Here is an 8,190-nt window from a genome sequence, read left to right on the forward strand (position 1 = left end):
TATTTGCAGGACCAATAAAAAATGGCCTTTTATTATTTTTTTTACATATTAGCATAATTGTTTTAATACTGCGCAAATTCCCGAATCACAGGCTAAGAATGGATAGAGAGATAGGCCTATGTGTTAATCTTAACATATTTCTCCAAAGCCCAAATCATTGTCCTGTTTGCGACTAAACTGTCCCTATTTGCAAATAATAAAATCTGAGACGTCATTAGGAATCTGAGCATAGTACTTTCAAAACTTTCCACCACATACAGAGTAGACCTGCTACCGACGCAGAAAAATGTAAGCTGCTGGCTAGGGTTTCCCTAAAATCTGTCTGGGTTTAAACATATTTTATTGTACAGAAAGTGAATAGCTTAATCAATTGATAGTGACAGAATTAAAGTAAAAAAATGTGTCTCCTCAGCTATATAAGGTTGTAGCTCAGCATCTGAATGTCAAAGAAATGAAACAATAATATCCCTATATGCATGGGAGTCTTTCCTTGGTATTTTACAGCTTGTTTCTAGCATAAAGCATTGCGGACCAAATCGCTGTTATAGATCACTTTATATAATCGCATCCATTTTATTGTCTTCCAAATCTTAAGCAAACAAGAGGTAGGTCTGTGCTTTTTGCCATTTTCTTTCATAAAAATAGGCCTATGGTAAACCCTCTCATACCCCTTCATTTCGAGTTTCGGGTTTAACTTAATAGCTTATGGATAGCAGCCTATAGCCTAATTTTGTCTGTCAAACAGGAAGCTTACCTCTTATTTCTTAAATAGGTAGAAATAGGCTCCAACACAAAGCCCCATTGTTGTTAGTAAAATGAAGTCCAATTAAAATGAAGATGTTGAAATTAATTATGCCTAATCAAATTTGCCTACTTTCAGCACCATGTGCTGTCCATTTTAGATTGCTTGTGCCGCAGCTGCAGCTTCAAGTTTTAGCACCACAATGTAAGTTACTCAAAGCTGTCTTATTGTGAGGTCAATAACGCTGATAAATAGGCCTACACCATGGGAAAGAAACATATTGTTTTAAATAAAATCAATTATAGTAGTAGCAAGCTATCAAAGTTGACCTCCGGTCCTCCTTCTCATCGTCACGCTCTCCTTCTCGAACTGAACAGAAAATAAACTATAAGCTAGTCCACACTCAAGATAGTGAGTTTTTTGGACTATGTGTAACCGATGTGAAATGGCTAGCTAGTTAGCGGTGGTGCGCGCTAATAGCGTTTCAATCAGTGACGTCACTCGCTCTGAGACCTTGAAGTAGTGGTTCCCCTTGCTCTGCAAGGGCTGCGACTTTTGTGGGGCGATGGGTAGCGATGCTTCGTGGGTGACTGTTGTTGATGTGTGCAGAGGGTCCCTGGTTCAAGCCCGGGGGCGAGGGAACGGAAGCCATACTATTACATAGGCCTAATCAAAACTTATTTTCGGAAGAAGCCTTTGATGCTCCTCCTGAACAGCACAGCCATTGGTTAGGCAGCACACAAAAAAGTGTTTGATCAGCAAGAGCAGACCAGGGCTCAGGGTTGGAATGTCCATTGCAGTGTGTAATGCTGCCTAGTTTTATTTACATCATCCCAGCAGCTATCATAGGAATATAACTTTGCTCTGTGCTTCTCCAAGCATGCACTTCGTAGTCTATAGGCTATGGATCATTTGATTGAGACCATACTAAATAGCCTATAGGCTATGGATCATTTGATTGAGACCACACTAAACAGCCTATAGGCGCAATTGATATTGCACACCCAGTAGGGAATCAGAGATGAGGGGCGGTGTCAGGCACACAGCGATATATCGCCTGATAAACAACTCATTCTAAAACACTGAGAAATATTGACATTTCATCAATGAAAAATTACATGACCCTCCCCTGGACTAGATTTGAAAAAACTTAACCCTCCCCTTGACTGAAATTGGAAAAGCATGACCCTCCTCCATTTTCCTCCAGGTGACCATTATGTAAATGTGGATCTTTCCCTAATGGAACAATAATACTGTATTAAATAGGCATAACAGAATATGGTTTGAATATTCATAATGGCGGTTGTCCTATAGCTCACCAAGAGCTAATCATTTGTGAGAATTGTTGGGTAGTACATCCTTTATAGGAGAATTGTTGGGTATTACATCCTTTATAGGAGAATTGTTGGGTAGTACATCCTTTATAGGAGAATTGTTGGGTAATGTATCCTTCTGTCTTGACTTAGCCGATGTTCTATGTTTGTCCACACGGTGGCAGCAACTCCTCACTGCTAGTTTACCACCTTCCCAACTCTTGATGAAAGCACATCATTCATGACCCCTAGACATAGTATAAATGGAAAATATAGAAGTGAGACAAAATAAGTAATTTGCTTTTTGGTCAATAGTAATGTCTATCACTGGTGACTTAGTCTTACCATCATGTTACCAGCGAACAGCTCTCGGATTCTCCTCTTTTATCATCTCAGATACAATCTCCCCAAAACTCTTTAACTAGATGTACTTGTAATGTGAAAGTGTCAATGTGCAGTGAAATAAAAATGATGCTGTAAGCCCACCAACAGCCCTACTTTGCACTCGCCGATTAAACTCAACTCCACGATTTACGAGTGATGACTAATGTTGGTGGACTGGACCTCTTTCCTTTGCTATGGCTTGCACTCTGGATTTGTAGATCTGCAAAATGCTGATACCTCCCACAGTGCAAAGTGTCCCCGGACGAAAACTTCAGACCGAGTATTTCAATGGCAGGCACATGTAAAAACCATAAGGTTGCCAAGGCAATTGCATTATAATTCTCCATGTGGCAACCCCGAACACTCCACCTCCTCTTTGGAAAAGAACATGGTTTCATTTCTCTGGGATTTGCCACATGAAAATATTTTAATAATAGGGTTAACATAAAGGACTGACAGAAACAGAATGAGAGAGCGAGTGAGTGGATCAAGCTGATCCTAACTCTTATAGGCCACTTTCTATTTTGCCCTTTTTATCAATCAACTGACTGGCTTTCTTGATGTTTCTTGATGTATTCTCTCCGGTATGCAATCTGGTTTCACCTCAGGTTATGGATGTGTCACTGCAAACTTAAAGGTCCTAAATGATGTCACCATTGCCCTTAATTCTAAGCAATGTTGTGCTGCTATTTTTTATTGACTTGGCCAAAGCTTTTGATACAGTAGACCATTCCATTCTTGTGGGCCGGATAAGGAGTATTGGTGTCTCTGAGGGGTCTTTGGCCTGGTTTGTTAACTACCTCTCTCAAAGAGTGCAGTGTATTAAGTCAGAAAATCTGCTGTCTCAGCCACTGCTTGTCACCAAGGTAGTACCCCAAGGCTCGATCCTAGGCCCCACGCTCTTCTCAATTTACATCAGCAACATAGCTCAGGCAGTAGGGAGCTCTCTCATTAATTTATATGCAGATGATACAGTCTTATACTCAGCTGGCCTCTCCCTGGAGTGTCCAACAAGCTTTCTCTGCCCTTAAACTTGTTCTGAACACCACCAAAACAAAGGTCATGTGGTTTGGTAAGAAGAATGCCTCTCTCCCCACAGGTGTGATTACTACCTCTGAGGGTTTAGAGCTTGAGGTAGTCACTTGGCAGTATGGCTAGACAGTACACTGTCCTTCTCTCAGCACATATCAAAGCTGCAGGCTAAGGTTGAATCTAGACTTGGTTTCCTCTATAGTAATCGCTGCTCTTTCACCCCATCTGCCAAACTAACCCTGATTCAGATGACCATGCTACCCATGCTAGATTACAGAGACGTAATTTATAGATCAGCAGGTAAGGGTGCTCTTGAGCAGCTAGATGTTCTTTACCATTCAGCCATCAGATTTGCCACCAATGCTCCTTATAGGACACATCACTACACTCTATATTCCTCTGTAAACTGGTCATCTCTGTATACCCGTCGCAAGACCCACTGGTTGATGCTTACTTATAAAACCCTCTTAGGCCTCACTCCCCCCTATCTGAGATATCTACTGCAGCCCTCATCCTCCACATACAACACCCGTTCTGCCAGTCACATTGTGTGAAAGGTCCCCAAAGTACACACATCCCTGGGTCGCTCCTCTTTTCAGTTCGCTGCAGCTAGCGACTGGAACGAGCTGCAACAAACTCTCAAACTGGACAGTTTAATCTCTAAACTCAAAGACTCAGTCATGGACACTCTTACTGACAGTTGTGGCTGCTTCGCGTGATGTATTGTTGTCTCTACCTTCTTGCCTTTGTGCTGTTGTCTGTGCCCAATAATGTTTGTACCATGTTTTGTGCTGCTACCATGTTGTGTTTCTGCCATGTTGTTGTCATGTTGTGTTTCTACCATGCTGTGTTGTCATGCTATGTTGTTATCTTAGGTCTCTCTTTATGTAGTGTTGTGGTGTCTCTCTTGTCGTGATGTGTGTTTTATCCTATATTTGTATTTTTAATCCCCCTGTCCCCGCAGGAGGCCTTTTTCCCTTTGTTAGTGTCACACAGCCAGGAGTGGTGGGTGCAGAGTCAAGGTCAGAGAGCAGAGGATAAAGGGGGAAACCAAACTTTATTACGGTATCCAAAATTAAGGCCAAAAACAACAGGCGAAAACAAATATGTCCAACCCAAAACTGGGCACCAAACAGTCAGTGAACATAACACACAACCAACCTAGACTAACAGAGAACAAGCCCACACAAAAGCAGGCGGGCCTAACAGGCTTAAATAGTCCTGAACCAAAACTCAAACAAGAAACAAGACACAACAAAAAGAAAAGGAAAAGGGGATTGGTGGCAGCTAGTAGACCAGCTAGTAGACCAGCTAGTAGACCAGCTAGTAGACCAGCTAGTAGACCAGCTAGATGACCAGCTAGTAGACCAGCTAGTAGACCAGCTAGATGACCAGCTAGTAGACCAGCTAGTAGACCAGCTAGATGACCAGCTAGTAGACCAGCTAGTAGACCAGCTAGATGACCAGCTAGTAGACCAGCTAGTAGACCAGCTAGATGACCAGCTAGTAGACCAGCTAGTAGACCAGCTAGTAGACCAGCTAGTAGACCAGCTAGATGACCAGCTAGTAGACCAGCTAGTAGATCAGCTAGTAGACCAGCTAGTAGACCAGCTAGATGACCAGCTAGTAGACCAGCTAGTAGACCAGCTAGTAGACCAGCTAGTAGACCAGCTAGATGACCAGCTAGTAGACCAGCTAGTAGACCAGCTAGTAGACCAGCTAGATGACCAGCTAGTAGACCAGCTAGTAGACCAGCTAGTAGACCAGCTAGTAGACCAGCTAGTAGACCAGCTAGATGACCAGCTAGTAGACCAGCTAGTAGACCAGCTAGTAGACCAGCTAGATGACCAGCTAGTAGACCAGCTAGATGACCAGCTAGTAGACCAGCTAGTAGACCAGCTAGATGACCAGCTAGTAGACCAGCTAATAGACCAGCTAGTAGACCAGCTAGTAGACCAGCTAGTAGACCAGCTAGTAGACCGCCGAGCGCCGCCCGAACAGGCAGGGGAGCCGGATGTCGTGACAGGTGGGCCGTCATTGTAAATAAGATTTTTTTCTTAACTGACTTGCCTAGTTAAATAAAGGTTCAACATTTTTTTAAAATAAATAAATAAGTAGATTTATCTTTTCCCTCAAATACAGTCAACCACCATTTGTATACAGGCTACACTCAAAAACATGGAGGATGCAACATGAAGATAGAGGCTAAATAGACTGGCTTCTATTTTTATTTATTTTATTTAACTAAGCAAGTCCTATAGCAACCAGGCAAGTCCTATGTGTTCTATAGCAACAAGGATGTGAGCTTTAGGCTACTTCTCTGTGTGATTTGGTCTGATAATGATGTGTGTGTGTATCTGAGTGAGAATTCTGCTACAGAGGTGTGTGTGTGTGTGTGTGTGTTTGTTCATACATGGTCACACAGGTGCATAGTCTGTGTGCATTGGGGCATGTGCGTCCATGCATGTGTATTTGAGTGTGTCCATATGCTGCTTTCCATGTGTTCAGTACAGGGTGATAATGAACTTTGTTTGGATATGATAATGATGTATTTGTATGTGTACTGTAAACTTGCTGTAGGTGTAGACTGTAGGTGTAGACTGTAGGTGTAGACTGTAGGTGTAGACTGTAGGTGCGGTGCATTCGGAAAGTATTCAGACCCCTTGACTTTTTCCACATTGTTACGTTACAGCCTGATTCTAAAATATATGTTTATTCATTTTTTATGTCCACATCAATCTACACACAATACCCCATAATGACATCACAATACCCCATAATGACATCACAATACCCCATAATGACATCACAATACCCCATAATGACATCACAATACCCCATAATGACATCACAATACCCCATAATGACAATGTGAAAGCAGGTTTTTATACATTTTTGCAAATGTATTAAAAACAAAAAACAGAAATGATTTATTTGCGTAAGTATTCAGACCCTTTGTGAAGGGAAGGGGTGAAATCTGATAATAGGATGCCTCAGTCTTTAAGAGGTCAGAATCATGTATAGCTCTGAACTGTATTTCCTCACATCAGAATCTGACATTGTTGTTGGTTTACTTAACAAAACACCTCAAATATGTCAGTTTCTTGTAGGGACACTACTACATCATCAACAAGAGTGGCAGTCGCTCACTCACTCTCATGTGCATTTGTAAAGGATACAGTCCTACTATTCCAAGTTCACCATGCATGGAAAACGGATTAGCCATTCTAAATGTAATCAAACATGAATCCAGTTCATGTCATCTCAAATGCATTAGTAAAAAACTGTGATTGCACATGATCCTTCTGGATTGGATGTTGAGAATTGATAATAATGATATGAGTATGAGATCACTGATGTTGTTTGAGGCAGTAGAATGAATGTACTGCTGGCTGCGTTCAGCAGAGCAGGCCACAGCATTGTGGAAATATAAATATTATGTAGAGCAACCATGTAGGTTAGAATAAGCAGTCTCTATCCATGACATTTCTATCTTAAATGCTCCACAACGCTCTCCTGCTGAACATGCCCGTGCGTTGGCACCAAGGCTGGTTACAGTATATGGGTCCACTTGATGGTTAAGCAAACAATACCAGCTTTTTTGCATGTACACTTGTTCATGCAAAGTGTGCAAAGTATGAAAAAGGATGAGAACAGGTGACAGGTACTTTGCATGTAACCTGACCTCGCAACTGAATTAAAGTTGTGTGTGAGTTTGTGTGTGTGAGAGGGAGGGAGGGAGGGAGGGAGGGAGGGAGGGAGGGAGGGAGGGAGGGAGGGAGGGAGGGAGGGAGGGAGGGAGGGAGGGAGAGATTGGTGATGTTATCTCTACTCCTGCCAACATGTTGGGTTTATCACGTGTTTCATCATGTGTGTGTGTGTTTCTGTTTCTATAGTCCCTAAATTGACCCCATAGCTGAAGTGTTGAATGATGCAATATTGTCAAAGGTAATATAGCTGTCAGTAATGACACAGTTGATTTATTAGTAGTACACATCATTTGACTGTGACAAACACTGTAAATGTTTGGCTCACTCAGAAGTCTACTAATGAAAAACTGCACCAACATAATGCATTCAATGTTGCAGCGTTGTGGCTTTTGTTCCAACATACCCCCACAACATAGTTAATCTAAATGTGTTTGTGTACCTATCACACTATTGTTTCATATGATATTAATATCCTTTTTCCGTTAGTCAAATACTCTGCCACGGAGCTGATTCCCCTTGAGCTACTTTCCTAATTAGGACTGATATGGTTTAGATGGCAAAGATTGGCTGATTTTTGACACACAGCATGTGAAGAGAAACAACAATAAAATAGATAGATAGATAAATAAATAAAATAAAACTCATTAAATCAGACTGATTATCTGTATCAATATCTATCTGTCAATACTTTGTGCTCATGAACACATTCAGCAGGTAGGACTGGTAGACAGCTGCATTCTGCATTACGAGAAGATAAATATTAAGAGGAAATTCCAGAGGTGTTTGGAGGCTGTCGTTGACACCTACTTTACAGTAGTTACATAACCAATGAGAGGAACCTGGTTTACTTACTAACACGTTTCTGGTTCCTGGACACGGTGCTGTCTTTGCATACCTCCAGACCAACCAGACCCAGACAGAGTAACAACAGAGACCATGGGACTCATTTGGGCCCTTAAATTTCACAGATGAGATCCAAACTTCAGGCAGATCTGATGGCCGTGGCTGG

This window comes from Oncorhynchus mykiss, chromosome 12 (genome assembly GCF_013265735.2).
Source record: "Oncorhynchus mykiss isolate Arlee chromosome 12, USDA_OmykA_1.1, whole genome shotgun sequence".
Taxonomy (NCBI): domain Eukaryota; kingdom Metazoa; phylum Chordata; class Actinopteri; order Salmoniformes; family Salmonidae; genus Oncorhynchus; species Oncorhynchus mykiss.